Source organism: Sinocyclocheilus rhinocerous, unplaced genomic scaffold (genome assembly GCF_001515625.1).
Source record: "Sinocyclocheilus rhinocerous isolate Xijiao unplaced genomic scaffold, SAMN03320098_v1.1 scaffold2437, whole genome shotgun sequence".
Classification (NCBI taxonomy): domain Eukaryota; kingdom Metazoa; phylum Chordata; class Actinopteri; order Cypriniformes; family Cyprinidae; genus Sinocyclocheilus; species Sinocyclocheilus rhinocerous.
The window spans coordinates 384,178-399,362 of NW_015638985.1; positions in this window are offsets into that span (position 1 = coordinate 384,178).

A 15,185-nucleotide genomic window follows, 5' to 3' on the forward strand; every position below is an offset into this window, starting at 1 on the left:
ATACGGCCGTAGAGAGGCCTTATACGTCCAACTAGGAAACTCATATTTACGATAATTATGATAGCACGAATCAGAATTGTAAGATATAAAATCTGAATTGCGAGATGTAAACTCAGAATTGTAAAATATAAAATCAGAATTGCGAGATGTAAACTCAGAATGGAATGATGTAAACTTAGAATTTCTGACTTACTTTCACACAGTTCCGAATAGATCGCAATTCTTTTTTTTTTCTCAGAATTCAGAGTTTACATCTCGCAATTGCTTTTTTGTTAATAGCTCTGAGTTTATATCTCGCAAGAAAGAAGGAGATGTAAACTCAACTGAATTGCAAGAAAAAAGTCTGAGTTGCAATTACCATTATTTTTTATCCTGTGGCAGAAACAAGCTTCCGTAATAAATAGCTAAAACAATAACTATAATTTTTAGTAGTCGCTCTAATTCAATGAGAACAGGAAAGTCTACAGCTATAACAATAACAACACAGAGGAAACTATATTGTTGGAATCACTTTCAGAATGATTTTTTTCTAGCTGATGAAAGAGCATGGCAGACAACATGACTGCAGCTCACGCTTATAATAAACAGATCATTTTTGTCAGTCGGTGCAACTGACATCCATCTAGCAAGCTGAGTTAACACAAAGTAGGAGAGAAGTTTGTTTTTCAGTAGTATTACATAAGTCTCAGATGTTACAAATGGAAACTTTCTCACACTAACACTATTGGTTTTATTTTCTGCTCTATTTCAAGGACAAGTTCAGGTTTTAAATCAAATCTCTGCCACAGCGGTGTAGCGCTGTTGTTTGCCCCCGATCTCAATGACAGGGTATGCAATGAGTCATCTGTGCAAAAGACAATGTTTAATGCGTGCAACACTGAAATCGGCAGGTAATATATAATAATATAGCCTTCAATCTAAACATATATTGAACGTAAACTGACCGAACCACTCAAGGACATCTGTATTTGTTCAAGCATTTATGTCTGAGGTGATTCATTAGCTCTTATTTCATGTTACATGTAAGCATGATAATGAATTTATACCTGGTAAGCACTCATGCATCACCAAGGCTTTTTAGAAGAGCATTTGACTGAAAGTACTGTTATGTTAACCTAGAATGAAGGCCACGCAAACATGAGATTCAAACTGTACATCCGCAATGTGCTTGCATGAATTCTGGTCTCAGGTGAAGCTTTTACAGAAAGCGTCGGCCGTATACGAGGCACTTGACAGTTAACCGGTGGTGGAACGCAGCAGGAGGTAACTAGCTTTACATCTTCAGTGTCACGCTTCTGCGTCCCATCATCTTTTTCCCCGTGTCTATGACATCAGATGAGCGTTCCCGTCCCTGGCTCTGCACACCCGGGTAACAAGGCACGGAGAACGACACCCCATGAGAGCAACAGAAGGATGACAGAAGGTGTGTGAATGTGTTTAGCTCTGCGTCCAAATCGTTTTTCCTCCCTCTGCTGCATGCAGATTGGGACAATGAAAAAGTGGGCTGCGAAATTGATGCAAGACAGGCTGTGACTGCAGGCGGCAACAAGGCCGTCAAACATGCTTTGAGTGAAAGACACCAGTGTTGTTACTTGGGGTGGGAATCATAACAAGTTTAACGATCCTCTTAACGATTTTGGTTACTTAACAGTTAACGATACTTTATAAAGTAAGAACAATTTGGGCTACAGAAATGCAATTCTGTTGCCAAAAGCTGGGATTATTTTAAGAATAAATGTAAAACGACAGATTATCGTAACATTTCATTAATCCCTTTATTAAAGGGGTCATATGATGCTGTTAAAAAGAACATTATTTGGTGTAGACAGCGCAAAGTTGAAGTATTTCCTCAGCAACCAGCACGGATCGGCTCCAGGCATGACGAAGCGATATCATCCTCTTTTGGAAGGCCAAACAAAGTAGTTTCGCTTTCACAACGAAGCACACAGCTCTTCACGACATGGCGGCGGCGGCAACAATACTACAGCGAGAATAAAAGTTACGCCTTCTTTCTTTGCGTGAACATTTGGGCAGCGTTATGCAAATCTTCCCATATAGTGATGTAGACATGTGGGGGCGTGTTAGAACGAGCCGTTTTAGGTAGGCGTGGTTGACTCTTAACTTTTATAAAGAATATCTCTTTGGATTTGAGACTTTAGTCTTTGCAACTTTACAGATCTTCTTTATGCACCAAGAGCTTGTAACACTCCAAAGAGAAAGAAAAAATTGAAATCGCATCATATGACCCCTTTAATATATGATGAAATAAATGACTTACTGTGGTTCATTAACCCGTGACTCTGATTAGTTGTGACGCTGAGTAGTTTGTGATTCACTCAAAAGAACCAGTTCATGAGAGTCTTTCACTCGGGAATCAGACTTTACTGGTAGACCTATATGTTTTGATTCACTGATAAGAACCTGCTGTATGTTTCTGATTCACTGAAAGAACTTACTCATAACCTTCTTTTGCTCAGATTCACTGGTCTGGCTGTATTATTTACTAACAAGAAAAGACTCATGTGAATCATTTACCTGAGAATCGGACTTAAAGGCACAATATGTAATTTTCGCCGCTGGAGGGCGCGTATTCAAAATAAACAAATAGACAAAGGCGCAGTTTGATGACGCTGTGACTGAGTGTGGAATCATGGGTAGACAAAATCCTCCTTCGTGGATGGTAAAATAGTTATCTTAATAATATCGTTTTTAGTGTGAACAGGCTTTTATTCAGAACCGTTTCCCAGTTCCCAACTCTAGTTCATGCAATATTGCGGAGCAGCGGGATTGGTTTGTTCGATCAATGGCTGACAGAAACCTGTTTGAAAACAATGTTTATTTTTGCAGTTCGGTTGGAGATAAATGACTTTTTTCTGTCACTTTTCTCTCTTCCAGAGTGGAATTGCTATCTCCATTTCTCCTAATATGCGAAAGGGGAACATTTTCAACTGCATTTGTCAAAAAAAAAAAAAAAATGTATATAATTAATTATATAGAATTTTTATATTATTATATAAATTACTTCTTTTAAAATTTTTGGTATTATGGTATGCATTAAAAAAGGTAATCTGCTTGCATAGCATGCAAAAACAATTTTACTTGAATTTTAGATGCCCTGCTGCACGAAGTAAATAACGCCAATTACAACCGTCAGAACACATTTCAGCAATAGAGTTGCTGTATTTTCATGGTGCTTAAATCAATCTGTCTTTTAGCCTGAATGGCCTTTAATGACAAGTCATTTGTGCAGTGCAACCCTTGCTTGTCTGAATATGTTGTGCTCAGTGTGCATTAGGTTGGCTGAATTGATTTTCCCATGTAAAAAAATAATAATCTTAGAGGGTGTTAAGCCTGGTGTGGTAATTTACCTGTTCCCTGCTTTGTCCTTGAATATTTCTGGTCTGATTTGTACAAATTCATCATCGACTTTCTTTACTTGAGTCATAAGACCTAATTGTAATGCACTTACAAAAAGTGCCTAGGCATTAAATTGCACTGCCATTAGCACAAATTAAACTTCCTTGTGTAATGAGGCAAAACTAGTTCATCAGGTCCAGTGCTATAGACTGTTGCTAAGGTACGACGTTTCTAACAGCACTTGAACTAATAACCTTACTGGCTAACATGTCCGTCTTTTACAAGAATCAAAGACAATTATACTCTGTTCCTGGCTAGTTTACTAAATTAGCAAACAGACAGAATATTAATCCTTGTGCTGTGCTGAAAATCCTTTACCTATTTTGGTGTTCCTAGATAAAAATGGCTGGCCTTTTAAAAATTGCTTATAAATCTGTCATTATGGTATATTGTCATCAAATCTTGGATTCAATCTTTTTGTCAACTTGATTTCTTTCAATTGGCACAGGTTTTGTATTTATTTATTTATTTTTTGGAACGGATTGATCACAGACATTGATCTGAGTTTATGCACCTCAGTTCTTGAGTGGAAAAATGCATTATTTGTGAATAATTTTGGCAATGTTGAGATCAAAGCTCAGATCAATGAGACCTACAATCAATAAATCCCAAAAAGAAATACAACACCTGTGCTAATTGAGACAAAACGAGCTGACAAAAAGATTGAACCCAATATTTGGTAATAATAATGCATAATGAGAAATGTATAAGCAATTTTTAAAAGGCTGGTCATTTATGACTGGGAACAACACAAGTGTAACAAGGTGGGAAAAAATAAAAAAAGTACAATAAATGTCTTTTTTTTTCTTATACCCTTAGTTACACCCTATTATTTTTATTTTATTTTATTTTATTTTATTTTATTTTATTCAAATGGTTCCTTTCAAAACTAATTTGGGTACAACTTTTGCTAAAATCATTTTAATGCATTTATTCATAACCTAATGTCTTTAGTTATGAATCTTTAACAAGCTAGTTAAAAAAAAAATCACAATTTACTAATCTTTGTATTGTTTAAAAACCATGTGATTTATTTGAATTTTTTTTTTTTAAGATTTAAGTCATCATTCACATAAAATCTTGTCATTTTCCACAGATCTCAAATGCCATTTATGGTCACCTATATTTAAATACACTCTGTGTAATATGTGTGTCGTGACAATCACAGTCCACTTACATTGTAAAGAAAAGCATATAGATGTCAAATTCCTTAAAGTATCATTTTTAAAGGTCTGAAATGACATGAGGGTGAATAAATGCTGACTGAATTTACAGCAGACTGTAGGCCTACTTGTCTCCCATGACACTTATACGTTTTGCTGTTTTAAATTGTTTTGACCTTTTGCTCTAAACATATTAAGCTGCATTTGAAATGCGCATTCTAGATAAAATTTGACTGATGGATACAGTATTTGGTATTTATCATTTTTATTTCCTTCTTCCTAACTTGATTAGTGAAAAGGTCCCCTCAGCGTAATTTGATAAGTGATATACAGTCCAATTTGTAATCTCCCTCTAACATCTTTAGCAAATACACAGTCCTCTTTTTTTTTTTCAAGAGACCTGTGTCGGTACAGAAAGTCAGCTTGTGAGATAAACATCTTAGATTATTAGTCATTTGACGCAGCTGTTTAATTGAGATGGGACCGAGGGATTCTCTGAAGTGAAAGACTGAGAGAGCTGCAAAACAAATCAAAATGTGTCACAGAAGCCGATCGGTCTCGCCGGGAACTATGGGGGAGATTCGAGCGATGATGACAACTTATGAAAAACAAGGTCCGAATAATGCTGAAATGAACCGAGAGGGCAAAAAATAGAATGGAGATGGAAAAAAAGGATAATAAGACCCAAAAATGGAAAGCCGAAAGAGAACGCGAAGGAAAAAAGGGAAAGAATAGGCGCCTTGCAGGGCAGGAAATGCTGGCAGAGAAAAACAGGAGGGGAGGTGGAGAGAGAAAAAGGGGAGATTGGGAATCATAAAAAGAGGAAAGCGCATTTATAAACACGTCTCTATAGTAACCAACTGGTAATTTGGCTGGTGGGAGAGGGAGAGAGCAAGGGAGGGCATGAGGGAGCAGCGTTTACCATAGGCCTGTTATTACGGAGAGAGAGGGGGAAGAGAGCCAGGAATAAAGGGATAAAACAAGGCTAGAGAGACGGTAATATGAAAACGAGGGATAGAGAGAAGGGGCTGCATTAAGGAAAAGGGGAAGAGCGTAGAATACCAAATGAAGGTGAGTAATAGGACACAAACAGATGAGATTTAAGGGTGGAAAAAACAAGGAGGAAGAGATTATCAAACAAATTGCAATGGTCCTCAAGATCTGTCAGCGCTGAGCCCCGGAAAGCTCCTATTTGATTTTAAGTCACTCTGTAAAGGTTAGACCAATCAAATTGGTCAAATTTGACAATTGGAAGAAAGAAGAGCTATCAAGGGAGTGAAAAACATCAGTTTGGGTAAATAGTTTCCCTACTGCTCTCATCTAAGGAAATTCAGTTTACGTTTATCTCAATACAAATCTGCTTGAGAATTGAGAACTGGTTTTTATTTATTAAAAAGAAAAGAAAATCTAACATTTAGTTCCATAATAAATAAATACAGTGCCACCACATCAGTTATGAGCTTTCTAAATATTGGAGAAAAAAAAAATCTTTACACTGATAAAAAAAAGTAATTTATTAAATTTTTTGCACTTTTTCACACATGAAATTAAGTAAAATGCACTTAATTAAGTTAAGCAAAATTAACAAAGTGAACAAGTACATCACTGAAAAAAAAAATGGTGTAAAAACTATTTTCACGCAGTAATTTCAAGGAAATGTCCAAATTAATTACATTTACATGATTAATTATATATGATTATATTAATTATAATCATGATTATAATTAATATATAATTAATATAATAATATTATAAATATAATATAATAATATTGGTTATTAATAATATTAATATAATAATAATAATAATAGTTATATTATCCTTTCTATATATATTATCATGTAAAATTAATTACAAAGAAATGTTAAAGTGAATTAAAGGGGTCATATGATGCTTTTTTAAAGATTATTATTTTGTGTATTTGGTGTAACAGAATATGTTGACATGCTTTAATGTTCAAAAAACACATTATTTTTCAAATACTGTACATTATTGTAGGTCCTATATTCCCCGCCTTTCTCAAACGCTTTGTTTTCTACAAAGTCCCTCCTTCCGACAAGCGCAGTCTGCTCTGATTGGCCAGCTGACCCAGTGCATTGTGATTGGCCGAACACCGCAAGCACTCGTCGGAAATGTAACGCCCCTTACCATAATCGCGAGCTTCATCTTTCAAAATAAACGTAAAGACCGTAAATAATGTCATTAGTTTTACCATCAGTTCAAGCCTGAAAGGGGAACAGAGTCGCGTGACAGACACAGTAATGATGCAGTACACAAGCCGTGGTTAAGACAGCTGACTCCACTTTGATGTGACCCTGTCTCTCTCTCTCTCACACACACACAGACATGATGCGCAAAACTCTGCATTTGAACAGTCAATAGCAAATACTTAAACTAATAACAAAACATACTTACAGTAGCTGATTCAGAAGCGCCAGATTGTCATAGCAAAGTCAGAATTACCTCCTCTCCTAGTTTCACGAAACGGTCGTCCATAAAATGTGTTGCTGTTCTGTTGTAAGTGATCTTAAAGATTCCTAAATGCATCTACTTCTGGAAGGCCAAATAAAGTGCTTTTGCTTTCGCCTAGAAACACACAGCGTCTCCCTGACATGCTGCTTCTACACTAACTGCGGTTACTGAAACCATGCCTTCTTTCTTTGCGTGCACATTTGGGCCGCATTGTGCTAATATTTCCACATAGTGAGGTAGATATGTGGGGGCGTGTTAGAACGAGCTGTTTTAGGGGGGCGTGGCAGAGTCTTAACTTTGATAAAGAATATCTCTTTGGTTTTGAGACTTTAGTCTTTGCAACTTCAGGGATCTTATCTATGCACAATCAGCTTGTAACACTCCAAAGAGAAAGGAAAACGTGAAATCGCATCATATGACCCATTTAAATGTATTTTTTAAGCAGAGAGACTGAAATAGGATCTTCTTGAAAACATACTCCAGCAATCTTTGTTTTGCTACAAAGAAATTTCTATTGTTTATTATTATTATTATTTGGTTTTACACTGAAGAAAAATTGGTTTACTTTGAAACCGTTTTCACTCAGAAACTGCTATTAAATTTCACAAATAATAAGAAAGAAACATCATGTATGTCTTTGAATTAAACATGACATTCTGAAGTAGAAAGACAGAAATAGTATTTTCTTGTAAAATACTAGAAAAAAAAAAAATTATACTCATTTTTAAGGCAAACATTTACAGAAAAGTAATTTATCTTGATTTTAGACAAACATTTTTATTAATTTCTTGTCACTGTCATGACATTAGCACATTAAACAAACACACAGTGTCAACACTTTAGTTTGATTCATGAACAAATGAGTTAAATCAGTCAAAATGATTCACCAATGAGTTGTAGTTAAAGAGTTGTAGTCTGAATCAGCTCACTCACTGAAACACTATCATTACGTTTGGTAATGTAATATACTAAAAATAAACTAAGAATGATTACTGTGTTTTGTTGTACTTGTGATACTTAAATTAGAGCAATTACTGTTCATTTGACAACATGTAGTAAAAGATGCACATTATACAGTTTGTTGAAATAAATGCAGCCATAGTGCTTTTGATAAATATGGTAAATACTGAACAAAAAAATAATAATTGTTTTATTCAACACATGCATTAAAATTTAGAGGCTATAATATAGTTAAGGTCAATTATTTTGGTGCTTCTCCAAAGTGCTAAGAATCATTCATGCATCATTTAAGGAATGTACGGAATCAGAGGCACAGTAGCTACATTTTACATATGATTCTCATCCCTGTCATTGGGAAGTTTTGCTGCGATCATGTCACCGAGAGTGAAGTAAATTATACATTTCCTTTGCCCTCTCTACCTCAGTGTGAACAGTCACGAGCACTTATGACCAAGCTTTAGAGCGGCGATAATAGGGCCTGCTCTGCTGAGACACCACTGAGGTGGGTTAGTGTTTGTGTGTGTGTGTGTGGTAGATCCTTTACGTGATAAACATACTCAAGTCTCACAAGCAAGTTGCATTCTGTGGCAGTTCTGGTTTCAGAATAGCCTTCCAGCTGGAGACGGGGATGGAATTGAAATGGTCCGTAAATTGGACTGTCTTTTGCTTCAATTTCCAAGCCAATTGCCGCCCCAAATTTCAAAATTGTATTGGAATTGACCTCTTCTGTGCCAAAGTGATTTTGTTCCATACTTTTGTGCACCATCACACACAGATACAAACACACACTTTGCTTTATTCCTGCATATTTCGTGTTTTGTGGGTTTGGATTTGATAACCAGTGGACTTTGCCTTATAAGAGTAAAAAGACAAAAGCAGCACTTTACAATAAGGTTCTATTGCTTTAACATTAGTTAATGTGCTAGTTATCATATAATAACAATTAAAATAGCCTACTTTCAGCATGGAAGTGAGTGCAGCTACCAGCAACTGTTTGGTTACCAACATTCTTTAAAATATCTTTTTTTTGTTCAACATAATAAAGAAATTTATAAAGGTTTGGAACAACATGAGGGTGAGTAAAAGATGACTATTTTCATTTTTGGGTGAACTATCCCTATAACTCTACCCTCTGAAGGTTGACTATCACAAAGCGGTCGTAGTGCGCATGCACAACAGTATTTGGACGACTAGTTCGCTCGATTTAATGGGTTAGTTCACCCAAAAATGAAAATTCTGTCATTAATTACTCACCCTCATGTCGTTCCAAACCCGTAAGATATTTTTGATGGAATCTGAGAGCTCTCTGACCCTCCATAGACAGCAAGGATATTACCGCGATCAAGGCACAGAAACGTAGCAAGGACATCGGTAAAATAGTCCATGTGACATCAGGGGTTCTGCCGTAATTTTACAAATTAAGCTACAATAATACTTTTTGTGCGCAAAGAAAACAATAATAACATAATTTATTCAGCAATTCTTCTCCCCGAATTACCATCTTCCGCCATTTTGGAGAGTACCCCAGAATGTAATCAACGTAATCAGCGTTGTTTACGTTCAGCATGCGCGCACTGTCTACTGAATGCAATCAAAAAGTATTCTCGTAGCTTCGTAAAATTACGGTTGAACCCCTGATGTCACATGGACAATTTTAACAATGTCCTTGCTACGTTTCTGTGCCTTGATCGTGGTAATTACATTGCTGTCTATGGGAGGGTCAGAGAGCTCTCAGATTCCATCAAAAATATCTTAATTTGTGTTCCGAAGATGAACGAAGGTCTTGCGGGTTTGGAACGACACGAGGGTGAGTAATTAATGACAGAATTTTCATTTTTGGGTGAATTCTCCCAAAATTTTTCAAATAAGTAACGCAAGTTACTTTTTTTTCCAATTTATTGACTGACAGCTCTCTTGTCCCCATGTTAAGAGAAATCAGAAGATGTTACTGTAGTTCTAAAATTAATATGAATATGCATTAATTCATCTCACCGTGAACGCTTCGATTCGTTAACGAAATAAACTGATTCAGTCCAAAGGATTCTCAAGTCAGCGACTCAAAGAACGAAGACGTAAAAGAATCACTGAACCGGTTCTTTATAGTGTTCGAATGATCCGATTCGCTTACTTGCAATACATCAGTATTATTTGACTCGTTTCTAGTGTTTTGGTGGTATTTAGCGTGAATTGATCTGCTAAAATTAAATAGATAAATATTACTCAGTTGGCAAGAAATTAAGAGAAAATAAACAAATACATTTAAAAGTAGTTTTTATTAGTGGCTTTAAATTATGAGTAGCTTGTAGCTTGTAGCTTCTCAACCCTGGTGTCAACGTTCTATGGCAACCACACTGGGTTAATACACTGAGGGTGCTGTTTCTCCTTATGGGTGTCTTACGTATGGGACACCTGAGAATAACAGTAAAGAACACAGTTTCACCCGCACCAGCTAGACCCCCAGAGACTGGTTCCCTTGATAGGGGGAAAATGAAAACTCCCAGCCTAGAATGCTACATTAATCACATATGCAGTCCCACAGGACTAGCCAGGTCGCACTGCTAGGGTTGAGCCACAGTGAGTAGAGTATTAACAGCCGCGTACCACTGTCTCTGTGAGTGATGGTGGAACCCTCTAAAGGGAGTTTTCTCCTTAATTCATAAGCTGGAGAAGGTTCTCTCAGGGCTAGACTCGGGGACTGGAGCCCTCTCTGGGCTAAAATCGGGACTCATGGGCTGGAGCCGACACTGGAGTGGACTCATGGGCTGGAGCCGACACTGGAGCGGACTCAGGGGCTGGAGCCAACACTGGAGCAGACACATGGGCTCTAGCCACCAGTCGCTTCCTCCTTAAGTGCTGTTTCTCCTTATGGGTGTCTTACGTATGGGACACCTGAGAATAACAGTAAAGAACACAGTTTCACCCGCACCAGCTAGACCCCCAGAGACTGGTTCCCTTGATAGGGGGAAAATGAAAACTCCCAGCCTAGAATGCTACATTAATCACATATGCAGTCCCACAGGACTAGCCAGGTCGCACTGCTAGGGTTGAGCCACAGTGAGTAGAGTATTAACAGCCGTGTACCACTGTCTCTGTGAGTGATGGTGGAACCCTCTAAAGGGAGTTTTCTCCTTAATTCATAAGCTGGAGAAGGTGGAATAGGACCCAATGTCACACTAATATCACTAACAGTGAGCAAAACAAAACACATCCCAGCCCAGCAGGGTACCATGGACCTGTAAAGGCATGTTGTCAAGATTAATGGGCAGAACAAATCTACTTATATGCAGCCTGCATGTGCCCTGACCAGAGGTAGCCTTGAGGTACCACATTTCTTATATGTTTTGACTGTTGCATTGTAGGAAAGGCCCATAGGGAAATATATGGGAAACTAATGGTTGTCTGATATGACACTCATAGTGAGTGCAACGGTTATATTTATAAAGCTGTCATGTAGAGCCAGTGTTTAAGTATAGACTTGTTGTTCCTCCAAAGAAGACAGCACTAATGATACTAAAAAAGTGGAGAAAGTGTTTTATCCCCGGATTTAAGGAATACATTTTCTGTATCACTTTACAATTGTTCAATTTGTTCAGAAGTTTGATTTGCTAACTTTGGTTAATGCATTAGATATTATGAACTAACAATGAACAATACATTTACAAACTAGGTTATGTTTCATTTGCATTTTTAACATTGGATACATTTGTACAGTTTTTATTTATTCTGTTAACTTTATTTATTCTGTTAACTGCTTTATTTGTTTAAATTCGGATACTGTGAGACATTTTTGTCAAATTAAAATATTTTTTTATAATATATTTAAATATATTTTTTGTAGCACATGAAGTTAACAGAAAAACACAGTAGGCCCACTTACAAAAAAAGTTTCAGTCATTTTTTATTTATTAGAAAACATACATAAAGTGAAAGAAAATGTAGAAAAGTATTATTTTTTTAATTATATGAATCCATTTAACTCTTTTTACATATCTGCTAATATTGTAGCTTCTATTTTTGCCACATTTGAACATATCAAATTAATAAGTGTAATTGATGTGCGATTTATACTTAACATTTTAAGTAAATTCTTTTCTATATTTAATATATATTTTAATGTAGTACACTATATCTACAAATTAACATTATAAATTAACTAGATTACTAAATGCTGTATACATGATTGTTCTGTTCATTTTTAGTTCATGAAATCTAATGCATTTACTAGTCTTAATAAAGTGTTACCATTTCTTTTTTCTCCTGGTTTTGTCTAATTAGCTAAATTAACAAATGTAATTGATGTTGTTTTGTTTAATAAATTTACATTTACCTAGATTATTATATTAGTAAACGTTAATGTTCATATTTAGTTCATGAAATCTAATGCATTAACTAGTGCTAATGAATTGATTCTTAGTGTAAAGTGTTATCAAATTCGTTTTCCTGAGCAAGAGGTTAGCAGGTTTCAATTAAAAAACAATCAATAACACTTTATAGAGCAACAGCAGTAGTTTATGTGGGTACTCAGTTCGCTTTTGTAGCAGATGAAATGCCAACTCTTGTTCCTGCAGAACTAGGAGTGAACTTCCAGTCCAAATAGCTCCCAGTGATGCCAATCTTCGTGAAACACAACACTTAAATGTGTCCAGATAATGCTTCTAGCCTTTTCTCTCACAGCATTTGTTGCCTTGCAGAAATATCGCCATTATCTAGCCATTATCATTTCTAAACGCTCTCGTAGACTTGTTGCTCTATTCCTCGGGCAATTATGACTCGGTGGAATGGAAACATAAAGTGCCGTTTCACAGTTTTTATGTGCGTGAGCGTGTTTGTATATCGCTCTTATCCGTCTCAGCCAAATTTAAGAAGCCCGCGATGGCTCGGATGGCTTAGCGGCCATCTCTGGAACGAGAAGAACAAAAGTGGAGACAGACCAGAAATGCAACAAAGAAAGTAAAGCAATACAATCCTCTTTTCCCCAGAAGGAGGAAAAAAATAAACCAAACATAAGCACCGGAGAGCTGAGATAAAGCAAGACTTATATTGTCCCCTGCCAAACCATGATGAAATTCACAGAGAAGGTGGCCCTGGTTCCTCTGGCTCTCGGCTGGCCCCGGTGAGTTCAGGCTTCCCCGTTCGAGTCCTGAAGGAAGCGGTTCCCCAAGCAGTGGTGCGTTCCCACTTAATCCTGCTAATCCAGCATCTCTCCACATGCGGCTCTTGGAATCTCGTTACTTGGCTTTGATCTGCTCCCTGCAGAGAAGCCATCCCAACGTGTTCCCTGCCACTGAAGCTCAGGCTGGGGCTCCAAAACCCCTCCAATGATCCACAAGGAGAGGCAGAAACTGGCAGACGGCACCTTCCAGCTACAGAAGTATTTAAATCATGTTAGGAGAGCATTTGTTCGGGTCACATTCGCCATGACCTTGGAATATTTCTTTCTTGGCAGGGCCAAAAATAGTTATTTTACATCTAACTCTGGTGTGGAGATTTAAATTCAGGGTGCTCATATCAGCAACTGTTGCATTCGCTCAAATATTCACTTTTCGTTTTGTTCTAATTGGCCTGATATCAAGCACTTGATTGGAAATCCCATTTGTTTTCGAATATGCAGATGCAGCCGCAAGTTGAGGTGAAGTATGTAAATGAAGACAAAACGCTTGCAGGCGTACTTCCAACACTTAATAATCCACCCACTCACACACCTACTCAAACACACACACCCTTATATGCAAAAAATATAAACGTCTGGACTTGCTGTTAAAGCTGTTTTCTGGGGTCAGTTAAGATGCTGCACTTTAACTTCAGATGATTTAATTTTTCAGAAACTTGGATACTTCTTTTCACTGTCGTTCTTTGAATAGTTATTAATTAAACAACTCATTAATATTTCAGAGTAATGAAATACGTTTTTTTTTTTTAAATTTTAAAATCTTTTTCATCTTCTTCATGGCCTATTTAAATATTCAAGTGAAATGAGTGTGTTTGGTTTATAATTTTCTCTTTTCAGCTCAGTCCACTAAATTTAGCCTCTGGTTCATTTGCCTAATAAGTAGACGTTATGTTTTTTAATTAGTGGCAAAGGCTACTGCATCTCAAGAGTGTAACTGCAAAACATTTTTTTGCTAAATTAACTTGTTTACAAGACTTGAGAGTATAAAGACATGGTTTGACCAAAAAAAAAAAGGCCCAGTTGGTGGTGGTGAGGCATGTGTGTTGGTTTACTTAGCTTTAGGCTTACATTTTTCCCTTCATTGCAATACAAAAAAGTAATTTTATTCAGTATTTGTGTCTTGTTATTGAGTAAAAATATGTAAACAAACCTAAAGCAAAGTGCTTGATTGCATGAGATATTAAGACTTCAGAGAGATTTATTTTTCTTACAGAACAAAATTTAGTGGAGTTGTTTAAAAGAAGATAACAATTTGCCAATGGGACAACAAAAAGAAAAATAATTCAAAATGTATTCTGAAGTAAATTGATCTTGATTCAAGGATGTTTTATAGGACAACAAGAAAAAAGTACAGATAAAATTGTTTTTTGCAGAGCAGAAGTTTCACTTCCTTTGGGGACATCTGAGGACGTCATCATTTGGAAAAACAAATAAAAGTAAAAAAATGTTTTTTGAAAAGTAAAAAAAAAAATGCTTTAACATTATTTGTCCTATTTGTCCACAATCAGTATGTGTCTACACTGGGGGGGAAAAAGATAAAAATGTTAACATCTAATTAACTGGTGTCATGGTGTGCCTACTGTGAAGGAGCGAGGCGACGAAGGAGAATCCAGAATTATCACAGACTTTATTTTACACCAAGGAAATCACACGTAGGACACGGGGATCGACGTACAATACCAGACGAAGAACTCCGAACAGGACACACTTTAAATACACATGACATGACAAGGGGATGACGAGAAACACCTGGGAGCAATAAACATAAATGCACATGAGGAAAAACTGGGTCATGGAAAGCATGTGGGGGTGGAAAACACAAGACACAGGACTGACATTACTCCCCCCTCCCCGAAGGTGCGTCCACGCACCACACAACATCCAATGGGGAGGGGGGGGGTACCCGTTCCGGGACCCATGGCGGATCAGGCAGACTAGGAAGTCATGGCAGAGCAGGCAGACTAGGAAGCCATGGCAGAGCAGGCAGACTAGGAAGCCATGGC